We start from the raw sequence: 13336 nt of genomic DNA, 5'->3' as shown, positions 1-13336 counted from the left end.
AGTAGTGAGCGAATGTTCAAACGAAACGTGTGTCCTTGGGCAGATATTTCAAGGTGTCCCAACTATCACGCACCAAGATTTAAATATATGCAAATGCCACGTAGCCAGACAAAACCACGGTAATGCTGTTTGCTGTCGCTTGGAGATACTCATATTATTTCTTGCATTCCGCCTAATGACTTCATTAGTCTTAATTTATTATTCTACTCTTGAAATATTATAATTAGATGAAGATTGTCAATTAGAACATTGTAGAACAACATGAAACAACTCAGCGCCCTTCCACTCTGTGAAGAAGGATGTCCAGCAAAGCTGCGTATGTGGGCCCCGATATCGCGGGTCGGCCCGGTATCGCACTATCTTCGCGATCGGTCCACGTAAGGGGAGTGTTTAACACTTGCTTCACTTCCGCCGCGGGTCGGCCCAGCATTTGGGATTTTCTTCTACATGCGGGCACGATGGGGGGGGGGGGGGGGAAGTAGCCTTTAACAGCTTTGCTGTAAAACCCCCAATACAGCTTTCTGTTGCTCAATATGTTCTATATAAAAGTGTTTTTCCGAGCGTGAAAGAAGCCCGCAACTACACGCAAGGTGCCTAGAGCGGCCAGTCGCACGGTAATTTCATTTTAGGTGCACTACCCTACTGCAGAGCGCCTCATAACCAGGTCGTGGTTTCGGCACGTAAAACTCCATAAACTGTTTTTTTCTTTTTTTCCATCATTTTGGTGTCTTGTACAATGTGAATCGTGCATGTCCCGAGGGTTCATTATGATGATGATGATGATGATGATGATGATGATGATGATGGTGGTGGTGGTGGTGCTGGTGGTGGTGGTGGTGGTGGTGGTAGTGGTGGTGGTAGTTTATTGGCATTCCCTTTGAAACGCAGCGGCGAATAATAGTCACCAAACCTTCTTGACCTTACCAGGTGATCTATAGCTGGGCGTTGTGTATATGTTTCGTTCAAGTGATTGGCGTTGAAGAAGAAAAATAAAAGAACCTCTGCCTCTGCGTTCCCATACTTATTTCTGCCGCGGCGATGGTTTGGAAAATAATAGAGAGCGAGATATTTTCAATGCCGCTTCATACAAAGGCCAGGCGCAGCTGTGCAACCGAGCGCGAGTTGTTTTTCTTGCGCTGTTATATGTACGGGCGGCGTTCAGGGTGCACACCTGCTCGTGGCCTTGGCGCGAGTATCATTCCAACACATTCCAATTCTCGAGCCAACGATGATTAAAGTATTCAGTAAATCGTGCACAGGCGAACGAAGCTCAACGTTATTCGACAAAAACGGAACTGCTTGCTGCTCAGCATCAATATTTGCTGCAGGAGTTACGGAAAGCTGTATGATCCAAAAGAATAAATTTTAAAGAAAATTCCCACTATTTGCTCAAGATAACTTCTTCAAATGGACTATCTATCTATCTATCTATCTATCTGTATGCATGTTCATACATACATACATACATACATACATACATACATACATACATACATACATACATACATACATACATACATACATACATACATACATACATACATACATACATACATACATACATACATACATACATACATACATACATACATACTGTATAAAATAACTTTTGAACATAGTGCAGAGACAATTCTGCTCGTCGTACCTTCAAAGTTACGACTCGAGATATTGGAAGCATGCCACGACGACCCATCAGCAGGACACTTAGGAGTGAGCAGAACATTCGCACGCGTCCGCATGAAGTATTACTGGCCAACGTTATTGACTTCTGTGCAACACTGCGTAAGAACCTGCCGGGACTGCCAAAGACGTAAAATACCACCATTCAAGCCAGCAGGTCTCCTACAACCGATACAGCCACTGGAAACTTCATTCGCACAAATGGGAATGGACTTACTTGGCATCTTTCCCACATCGCCATCAGGAATGCGTTGGATCGTAGTTGCAACTGACTACCTAACTCGATATGCCGAGGCAGGGTCTCTTGTCAAGGGAACGGCCAGTGAAGTAGCTGATTTTTTTGCCACTAACATACTACTACGGCATGGCGCTAATAAAGTTCTCATCACAGACCGAGGAACCATATTTACTACCCATTTGACGCAGTTCATTATGAAATTGACGCACACCAGTCACCGAAAAACCACCCCATATCATCCGCAGACAAGCGGACTGACTGAACGACTCAACAGAACGCTGACTGATATGTTGTCAATATATACGTGTACATGGAGCACTGAACATGGGACAGGGTACTACCGTACGCAACGTTCGCGTACAATACCGCTGTGCAAGACACGACTCAAAGGACACCTTTCCAACTCGTTTTTGGCCGTACCGTCACCCCAACCTTAGATGCAATGCTGTCAGTAGATGAGACATCAGAAAATGACAATGACATCAGCGACTTCACACAAAGAGCTGAAGAAGCACGGCAGCTGGCGCGACAACAAACTCAGCAGCAACAGCAAAGCGACGCAGATCGATACAGCTTGCGACGAAGAGACGTCCAGTATGCACCTGGAGACAGAATATGGGTGTGGACTCCCGTACGGATGCGCGGCCTATCCAAGAAGCTTCTTCGTCGTTATTTTCGCCCGTATAGGATAATTCCCTTGGACTACGAAGTTGTTCCAGAACGTCAAGTAACTTCATCACGACGGCGGCATCGAACAGAAATCGCCCATGTCGTCCGAATGAAACTGTACTACTACAGGCAATAACTGCTTCCGCCTACAAGCATTGCGAATTCATGACAGTCTAGAAACCACCACCTTCTGTATGAGCATCGGGACCATACACTCTTGGAAGGGGGACAATGACACAAGATGATTTCACATTACGCGCGACAGCCGCCTCCTGCGTCCGTCCAGTTGTTTACTGCTATCTGCGAAAGATAGCGGCAGTGAAGCGGGCAACATGGGCTCGCAAAGCACGCACAATCGGACCAACGTGTCATCAGCGCGGGACACGAGGGAAGAAGAAGAGGTGCGGGTCTCTTCCAAAAAGACTGTGGACGTTCTCGTGAGGCTCTCGTTTATCTGTTTGTCGGGCACAAGTTCGCCCAAGGTAAAGTGATCAAAGCACCGCCACTCAACTGTGCATTAACATACATACATACATACATACATACATACATACATACATACATACATACATACATACATACATACATACATACATACATACATACATACATGCATACATGCATACATGCATACATACGTACATACATACATAATTGCATACATTGGACTGTATACACGTGTTCACTGCGCAGCCCTCGTGCACGGAAGCAATGCAAGCGTGTAGTAATACTTTAACGGCCGACGTCTGAACGCTCGAAAGCGTGGCTGTCTCATTGATTTCTGGATTTCATACTCGCGTCGCGGCCACGAAAATGCGCACCGCCATCATGACAGCCGACTGTATACGTTGCAGGCATGCGCCAGAGCAAGAATGCAGTACGCGTTGTATGCCCCACTTATCGGGATATTCCACCGCAATCACTCCTTTCTTTATATCCCCCATTTCCTGTTTGCAAGAATGCGCGCTGAAATGGTCATGTCAATTGTTCTGTTAAGTAATATTCTACAAAGGGAAGAAAGTTTCCTTGCATATATATGCTTATATCAGTCTAGCATTTTGCCTATGTCTCCGACTTCTTCTCTCTCTTCCTTAGAAGCTTCCATATTTGACTTGTACCATTTCATATACCAATTTCTTTTTCTTGATTTCAACTAAGATGAAATTAACTGGCGTTTGTTCCCTCACCCAATCTGCTCTTTTCTTATCCCTTAACGTTACACCTATCATTCTTCTTTCCATAGCTCGTTGCGTCGTCCTCAATTTAAGTAGAACCCTTTTCGTAAAGCTCCAGGCTTCTGCCCCGTAGGTGAGTACTGGTAAGACACAGCTGTTATATACTTTTCTCTTGAGGGATAATGGCAACGTGCTGTTCATGATCTGAGAATGCCTGCCAAACGCACCCCAGTTCATTCTTCTGATTATTTCAATCTCATGATCCGGATCCGCGGTCACTACCTGCCCTAAGTAGATGTATTCCCTTACCACATCCAGTGCCTCGCTACCTATCGTAAACTGCTGTTCTCTTCCGAGACTGTTAAACATTACTTTAGTTTTCTGCAGAATAATTTTTACACCCACTCTTCTGCTTTGCTTCTCTAGGTCAGTGAGCATGTATTGCAACTGGTCCCCTGAGTTAATAAGCAAAGCAATATCATCAGCGAATCGCAAGTTACTAAGGTATTCTCCATTAACTCTTATCCCCAGTTCTTCCCACTCCAGGTCTCTGAATACCTCCTGTAAACACGCTGTGAATAGCATTAGTGAGATCGTATCTCCCTGTCTGACGCCTTTCTTTATTGGGATTTTGTTGCTTTCTTTATGGAGGACTACGGTGGCTGTGTAGCCGCTATAGATATCTTTCAGTATTTTTACATACGGCTCGTCTACACCCTGATTCCGTAATGCCTCCATGACTGCTCAGGTTTCGACAGAATCAAACGCTCTCTTGTAATAAACGAAAGCTATATATAAAGAAGAAATGGGCATGGGCAGGACATGTAATGAGGAGGGAAGATAACCGATGGTCATTAAGGACTACGGACTGGATTCCAAGGGAAGGGAAGCGTAGCACGGGGCGGCAGAAGGTTATGTGGGCGGATGAGATTAAGAAGTTAGCAGGGACGACAGGGCCACAATTAGTACATGACCGGGGTAGTTGGAGAAGTATGGGAGAGGCATTTGCCCTGCTGTGGGCGTAACCATGATGATGATGATGGTGATGATGATGATGATGATGATTATGCTGCTGCTGCTGCTGCTGCTGCTGCTGCTGATGATGATGATGATGATGATTTCATATGCCTGTAGGGGATCCGATCCTATCAATCTCTTCCTTGATTTTTTCTCAGCAATGATCTAAACTTCTCTTACATATTTCTACTACTCTTCAGTCAATGCTTCCATCTACTTCAAATCCCAGCGTTTCTCCAACGTGTACGTTACCTACGAGTCTCGCTGGGTGGGTGCCCTCGCATTCCATTAGGATGTGCCTAGTTATCTCTACATTCTTTTTCTGCAGCAAACACGGGCAGCAGGCATAACCATATCTGAAACCCAACAATTACCGCTGAGTCGCTGCTACGGAAGCTCGTGCAGTCCGCAGGCAAGCGCTGGCCACTCGACCCAAGTTTGATTCACGCTGCACGATATGCTGTATTAGTAACTAAAGCTATTTTTGTTCGTAAGCGAAAAACTTCAGGTCGTTGCGCAATGTATTTGCATATAGCATTTTTTCAACGCTTGTCAAAGCAAACAGCACATCTTATTCCATAGCGGCATGGTACCCACGCTGTTGCCGTCATTGCGTACGCTATTTATCAACTCATTGCTGCTAAACAGCACCTTATAACTACAAGAAGAATGTTGTAATAAGCGTATATTTGTGAAACGAATATTTAGAAATACACAACTGATTTGCGAGGCTGATTGCAAGTCCAAACATGCGCGCACACATCGCATTGGGTGCAGCCTCAACGACAGCAGAATCTTCCGCCATGGGCGACTTAAATCCCTTGAGTACGTCACTGAGACGGTTCGATGTTGTTGCTATCTCGGGTGCAAGAATGCGCAGTCACTCGCTATTTTTCATTATTCGTGGGCTTTAACTATACTTGCCGGAAAAAGTAAATACGCGTTGTGTACCTTGCTCGAAACACCCTATTTTGACGCGTCTTACGTTTCTCTGCAACCGCCTAATTGACACCTTGACAATTAGAACAACAATCAAAAAGTTGGGTGATTACCTTTAATTAAAGAATTGGATTTAAGGGACTGAACAATTTCTGGCGTTTTCTCAACAACACTCTCAAAAATATTCACTTGGTCTGATTCGTGTATAGAGGGTCGCGTTTTTTTTTTTATTTTTTTTAGCTCGGTGCATGATAGCTGGGACAACCTGTATGCACATACAACAAGGTGTGGTATGCACACAGCGGCCCCGTACGATTGCAGTCGTATGCAGGCACAACACTCATACCAGCCGCGAGATACAGAACGCTTTCCTAGCTTCGTTGCAGAGCTTACTTACTACTAAACTCAAGTACCACCAAGAGAGAGAGAGAGGGAGAGAGAGAAAAGAGGGATAGGAAAGGCAGGGAGGTCAACCAGAACAGCATCCGGTTTGCTACTCTACACTGGGGGTGGGGGAAAGGGGAATAGAAAGAAGAAGAAAGGAAGAGAGTAAGTACTACCAAGCTTAATTACTTGAATTTTGAGCTGAAGTACTACAACAGTATGATGCCTACTTCGTGTTTTACACAACCGCCTGACGCGATCAAACATGAACAAAAATTAACACAAAGACTTGCAAACGCTAGTATTTCTGGGCGGTCTCTTCGTCCACACACAACCAACCCGTGAGACAGCCCCGTTTGAGGCCAGAAACGTTGCTGCGGGTTATTGAAGAAGCTTTAAAGTTATAGTACCACTGGCCGAGCAGTACCGGGTCTATATACTTTCAACAAGTCATCCTAGCCACAATACTACAATCCGTAAGTTGTCGTATCTCACGAGAAACTTTGAGGAGTGAGGGCCGGGGTCTTGCCATAAAATCCGTGGAGGTTCTTGTGATACACAATGCGCACGCCGTAATCGGCCGCCTTTATTATACAGTCTATTTAATGCCGTAAACAGTGGACACCCAGAGGGAACCCGGCAAACATAAGCTCCATGGCCAACTGTTTACTGAAAGAAAGGCGTAAGAAGAACGAATATTATTTCTGCATGTGCAATACATCGACACTACATCGTGCGGTTCTTTTTATTTTCCTTTCTTCTTTTCTTCTTTCTTTATGCGCATTAATCGCACGTGTAAAAAATGTCTCTGTAGGATGCAATAATGCCATGTCGTTAACACAAACTAGCCGTTTCTTCTTTTTCGTTTTTACATGTATAGCATGTCTCCAACAGTTCTGGTGCTATTTGCTTCGCGGTCTTGCGCAGAATCCTGGCATGCGAAAAGCAAGGCTCACAAGAGCCGTTCATTGTAACAGGCGCAAAAAGGAACGAGGATACAGGAAACGAACAAGGACGCTGCCTACCGTCCTTGTCGTTCTTTGCTTGTGTCCTCGCTCAGTTTGCGCGCCAGTTATAACGAATTCCTTCTCACTTGGCCGACTAGCAGTCGTTCTTCACAAGAGCAGGCTTTGCAGTGCGCAGCGAGAAAATAAAAATATTGTATAGTAAAGCCCCACCAACTTGCCTAGTAACAAGCCATTTTGATCTTCCGCCTCGACTTGATTCCGTTATGATCAGCAAACTGGCTTCGGTGTTCTAGCCGTGTACTTTACTTTCAGTTTCGAAGAATACACGAGGACAATAACGAGGTAGCAACTAGTAAGAAGCGCAACTATGTGATTTTTCTGCGGGTCACAACACTATATATTTATCTCGTAATTCTGTGTTAATTTTCATTGCTCAATTGCCGAGAGATTCTAATTAGGCAAAAGTGCAAGCCTTGCGGTTGCTTTGTTTGGTTTGTTTTGTATTATCTACAAACGCGAACTCTAAACAAGTGAATAAATCGCCACGCTGAGCATTGTGGAATCCTTACACTACAAGCAAGAAACACTGTCAGACCTACGATATCCATTTTACAGTTGCTCGAACAGCGCACCGTTTGAGCAGCCTTACGTCTCTAAAGAGTTAAGCGCTTGAATGTGGCCTCGAAATTTACGTAAAACCACGAATGACACACACAGAATCAAGAAGTGAGCTTGAACGAGTGGTGTTGTTTATAATCTCCCAACTGAAAAGTAATTAATACACGGTATTTATTGAGTAGCTGTTTCAGCTTGCTGGCACAAAATCCCTAGGCACCCGATCAGCGGACTCTTTTCCATGGAAGGCCGCCGACATGCGCTATAGACTTCTTCAACACTGGGTGTATTGGGTCAGGCGTCATTGTGAGCTTTCAAAAAGAAAGAACCATCGTGATAGCAGCGTAGTATCAAATTATGTCGGCCACCAAGTATTTTACCCAACGTAGCCTGCGTGTTAAACTTACATGATAAGCTCCGCGCTGATCCCATTAGATTTTTACACGCGTGTAGCCCCTGTTTTCAGCCCAGTGTCAATGACGGTCGAAAAGCTCTCAGGCAGTGCTGAAGTGACTAATCAGTTTGCACCCCAACAGACAGAGCTTTGAAGCCTCCGTGCAAAGTGCGAAATAGCAGTTGATTACATTAAACGCAAATCTAAATTCTCATTTCAGAAAAAAGAAAAGCAATAATCTATTCCTGCATGGGACGCAGGTAATTCGAAATTGAGGTGCTGAAATGGCTGATTGATTACGCTATACCAGAGGGGTGATTATTTGAAACATCGAGCTCCATACCTTCAACCGTGCATTTGTCTTCTTCTTTCGTATAGCGATACCTGGTACATAGTTTCGTAATGTCGAATGCCATTGCATCCTACCTGACCGCCAATGATTGCGCGATGGAGTCCCGGCCAAGGCAGCCGCATTTCGATGGAGGTGAAATGCAAGAATAACCGTGTACGTAAATTTAGGTGCACGTTAAAGAACCCCAGGTGTTTTGAATTATTCCGAAGCCGCCACTAAGGCGTTCCTCATAATCAGATCGTGGTTTTGGCATGTAAAACTCCATAAATTTTTTTACCACCTACGATATTCTCTATACAAAAAAAAATTGTGAAAGTTAGACATTGTTCACTGCTTTACATTGGCACTAAATAAAATTCGTTGTAACATGCTATGAAGACTTCACCCAGAAGGTAAGCTTCGGCGATACTCATGCCCCTGGCGATAAAATTCAGGAAGTTGCGCGCAAGGACGTCTTCTGTAAATTTGATATCCCTGAGCGCAACAAAAGGCACATCAACGTTATAGAGCCTGTGCGGTGCGATATGGTCACGTAAGTAAACTTTCTCTGACATGGCGCAATAAATACGTTGCAGAACTGGAAGCTGTCACATAGTACCGGATCGCGAGGCGACGCGGCAGTACACTATAACGTGAATGTATTGTATTGACTGTAAAAGCATAAATTGCCCAAAGACGTCGCACTATTGGTTCCACAAAATTCCGATGACTTTGTAGCAATCCTGTCGTATAAGAAGCAAAGGGGCAATTGCGCACAATAATTTGCAGTTATTATTGTTATTATTAATATTGTTATTATTATTATTATTATTATTATTATTATTATTATTGTTATTATTATTATTATTATTATTATTATTATTATTATTATTATTATTATTATTTGGCAGCGCACGGTACATTACCCTATCACAGTGGCCTACTTATCTCATGTACGGTGGCCACTGAACAGTCTGGCCAACTCCACAGGTACGTAATTACAATCGCGCTAGCTTTGTGATCCCTATTCTGAACGCGTACTTGCGTCATACACAAATTTTCATCACGCTTACGCACATTTGTTCCTTTAATCCAGACAGGACACGTTCCTTAAACAAACAACCAAACTTGCGTAGCTTACGCAACTCAGAGGAACCTTTAAACAAATGTGTCTTCTAATAACTTGTTCCACGCACGCTCACTAAAGAAGTCAGAACACGGCCGCCCTCAACACAGACGAGCAACCCAGTCATAAACATTCTGCTTCCCTCCGTCCACACAGGACACGCGCTAATGGACCTAAGAGCTCTTAGTGCAAATCACGCACTTACTGAAAACCTACGCGCTTAACCTTAGAAAATAAAAGAAAACACATAAAAAACAAGGTTAACAAATACACACGCGCGTTACGATAGGCCTCTCAACGATAACCTTGACCTTCAGGTTACTCACATACACCAAAAAAAGAAAAAGAAAGCCTATGTACTCAATAATGAACACCTCGCGAGAATAAATGCTTAAACAAAACACCTCTTTCAAACCTCGGAGCTTCTCAAACGAAAACATAAACACAGCTCATACCTTTACATATTGAAAGAAGCTTAAAACGTGAAATTTTCAAGTGCTCAAAAATAAAACAAAATAACGCGTTTTACGTCTACGGAAGCTCTCTTGGCCTCCCGTTCCAAACGCTTACGACTGACTCATGCTTTTGAGCCGTAGCCGTAGGTGGTCGCGGTTCGAAAGCTACTCTGCCTACCGAGGAACAACAAAAGGGCTGACTCACTGTCAGCTCCTCCAAGACATTACAGACTCCTGCCAATTTGCGTCCTGGCGCCACGCTTTCATGACTAACTTGACTGACCGCGTCACGACTCCCTACCACCTGGTCTCGTCTTGCAACCTTGCGCTTCTTTGTACTACACGCTGAACTTCAAAAAGAACGATGGACCCACAAGAACGACTGCCCCGTGCCCTTTGTCCGCGTCTGTGCAGAACATGCTTCTTGGTCTCTTTTTGACCGGTGGCTGGAACATGCTTGATGCGACAACATCGTCAACGACGACCACATCTTTCTTTTTCTCGCGCCGTGGCTTTTTGCATCTGTCTCCGTGTTTGGCTGCGCTACCTTAGCCACCGCATTCCGATCTTTAGCGTGCTTCTTACTGCGGCGCTTTCTCTTTGAAGTCTCTTTCATGCCGTCCTCCCGCGCCTCGTGCTGGCCGGTACACATTTCGTCGGCCCGGATCGGTCTCTTACCCGCACAGTCTGAGTGATGAATAACTATAGCCCGGAATACATGGAGCGAATAACCGGCGTCCGAGCGACGAACTTCCTTGGGCGGCGAACGCCCGACGGCCGGCGTCCAAAAATTTGGCGGCCGCCGCCGACCTGCCTGTCCAAATATTTTCGTCCGGCCGCCGGAAGCGTCGAGCGCGCAGCGGCGGACGACAGCAAATCGGGAGGCGCCAGTTCCGGTCGCTAGGCATGCTGGTCTTTCGCGCGCGGGCCTTTTCTCGTCTTCTGCAACCACGTTGGTGTCTGCGCTAGTGTTGGTGTATTTTTCAGTTATAAAAGCGGTATATGCCACTTTAAAAAGCGCTTATATTTGTTTCATCGTTTACCACAACGCGTATGCTAAGTCTGATAACACTGGCGCCAACACGGCGAACTCGCGGCGGCGTCCGCCCGCTGTTCGCCTCATTACTATGCAGCGCATCTTCGACGTCTTGCCGCCGCGCCCTTGTTCGCCGCGCCGCGTTCGCCGTGACAATTCGCTCCATGTAGCCCGCGCTTAAATCACCCCTCCCTTGGCTACCTAGACTGGCGGAGAGCTGCACCGATCCCTGAACAATGCAGTTGTCTTCTCTTGAGCTACGCAGTTCGCAATCCTGAGAATTACCCTCAAGTGCATCGCTCAGCTTGCACTTCACTTCTGCACGCAAATCTGGCCCGACATGGGTGCCCGTGTCTGTCGGGTCCACAGTACCCTGTACCTCGCTAACGACCTCGATACCATGAGATGCGACGCACACGCGCGATAACTGTGCCAATTTGCTCGCAGCTGGCCTAGCAGTCTCTACAGTCCGCTGTTGGCACAGCACCTCGTCGCTCTCACCCTGGCCTTTAACAGCCACTGTTGCCACTAAGGCATCGTTAGCTGCTAGCACTTCGAGTTCAACTATGAACGTGCTGCTACTTTCACAAGTACTACTACTTTCCTCGGCTTTCCAGCAAAATCTGCTATCTACTTCCCACTTTCGCTGCGTCCAGCCTACAGATTTCTCAAGCCGCTGTTGACTTTGTGCGTTTAACTGCTGTAAATCTTGTATCTGCTTGTTCACTGCTGCCATTTCTTTTTCAACCTCTTGCCGTTTTTGCTCACGCTCTTGGCATTTTTGCTCACGCTCTTGGCGTTCTTGCCTAATTGATTCCCGTTCCTGTCTTTTACTTAGAATTCGTTTGCCCATTTGCTCGATGAATTTCAAATCATTGTTACTTTCTAGAATTGTCTTACGAATTTCCGCTTCCGTCAAGTCCTCATCTACGTTTACCTCGATCTCTTCACACAACCCCAACAGGTCAGCTCTCATCAAACATATTAGGACCATGGTCGCTCCTTTATGCTTTGGCTCTGCTGTCACACAATACTTGCTGCGATACCCACACAAATCAAAATACAAGTAAAATATCCCAGCAAATCAAATCTACAAACACAGAGAAATTGAAGCCTGGTAAATCTTACAGCCAAAACCAAACGCTTACCCACTGAAGCAGCACCATATCACCAGTCCTTCTCCGCCGTATCCAGTCAGTTGCAAGAAGTGGTCAATCCCAAGTCGCCTCCAACTTGATCAGGATACCGGTCGGTCACCATGTGCCAATGTCCGTCAGCTGCCGTTGCTGTCTTAGAGTCGTAGGCCGATCTACGAGCCGTAGGCCGTTCTCACCGCTGCCAACCAGATGCAAGATTTGGGCAGTCGGAGTTGCAGTGAGGACCTTGACTCTTCGTCGGGACTTAGGCGAGCAGGATTTATTTACATATTAACATTTTGAACATGAGGATACATTTACACAGTCTATGCGTGACTCCCAAATGGAGCCCGCAAGACGAAGCATACCGCAAACGAGCACACAGCTCACGAGTACATTTCGAGCACGACAACGAGCACACACTAGCAGCCGACAATCGCTGCTTATAAGCACTCCGCTCGACGTCATCGTTCGACGTCATTGAAGATGACCTGCCCTTTTGGAGGAGGAGGGCTCACATACAGGTGCCGCTCAGGTTTCAGTGCTCTCTCGAGGGCCGACGACCTTTGCAGCGCAGTCGTCGTAGTATCCATTGTCCTGCGCCCTGTAGTCAGATGGTCACGCCCGAACCCAGGCAGCGCCCCTAAATTCCAGAGCAGCCGTAGCCCGCAGTTCTCCAAAGGAAGTTCACGGTTGGTTAGCGCTGTCGTCGCTGGTTCTCTGAAGGGCGCCACCACCCCGGATCGATCGACGCACCTGCAGCGGACGCACCTGCAGCAATACCCCTGCAGGCTGATCCTAACACGGCACAAATCAAACGAAAACGCGGAAATAAATTATTTCCAGAAACTGCGCGAAGACTCAATCATTATTATAATTTTGCAGGCGCTCACCACATTGGCGACTATGGTTCATTGCACCTAGGCTAATACCTCAACTCCGCGAGCACACAACGAAAAGGTCTTCCCTGTCTACCGTCCTCGTCGCGATCGTTTTTGTCAGTTTATTTCCATTCACTGCATGCATACGCTACCACCTAAAGGAGGGGCTATCTTACGAAGAACTGTTGGCCATTAAGTCGTCAATAAGAACACAGCTTGAACATGCGAATGTTCTTGTTCCCCTTCAAAAACACATGCACAACAAAAAAACTGTACTTAAAGAAAATTTGTC

At 45.9% G+C, this 13336-nt stretch overlaps 1 protein-coding gene across 1 annotated transcript in view; it reads right to left on the bottom strand.

The window, feature by feature from the left end:
* Positions 1–12237, bottom strand: part of LOC126537071 (cytochrome P450 3A1-like) — a 62552-nt gene extending 50315 nt beyond the window's left edge. Inside the window, exon 1 of the mRNA XM_072287818.1 lies at positions 12176–12237. The gene's annotated coding sequence lies outside the window, so the exon portion shown is untranslated. The remainder of the gene's footprint in view (positions 1–12175) is intronic.
* Positions 12238–13336: the final 1099 nt, after the last annotated feature.

The sequence above is a fragment of the Dermacentor andersoni genome, chromosome 4 (genome assembly GCF_023375885.2).
Source record: "Dermacentor andersoni chromosome 4, qqDerAnde1_hic_scaffold, whole genome shotgun sequence".
Lineage (NCBI taxonomy): Eukaryota > Metazoa > Arthropoda > Arachnida > Ixodida > Ixodidae > Dermacentor > Dermacentor andersoni.
The sequence above is the reverse complement of the archived record's forward strand: the minus strand, read 5'-3'. Positions and strand labels throughout refer to the sequence as shown.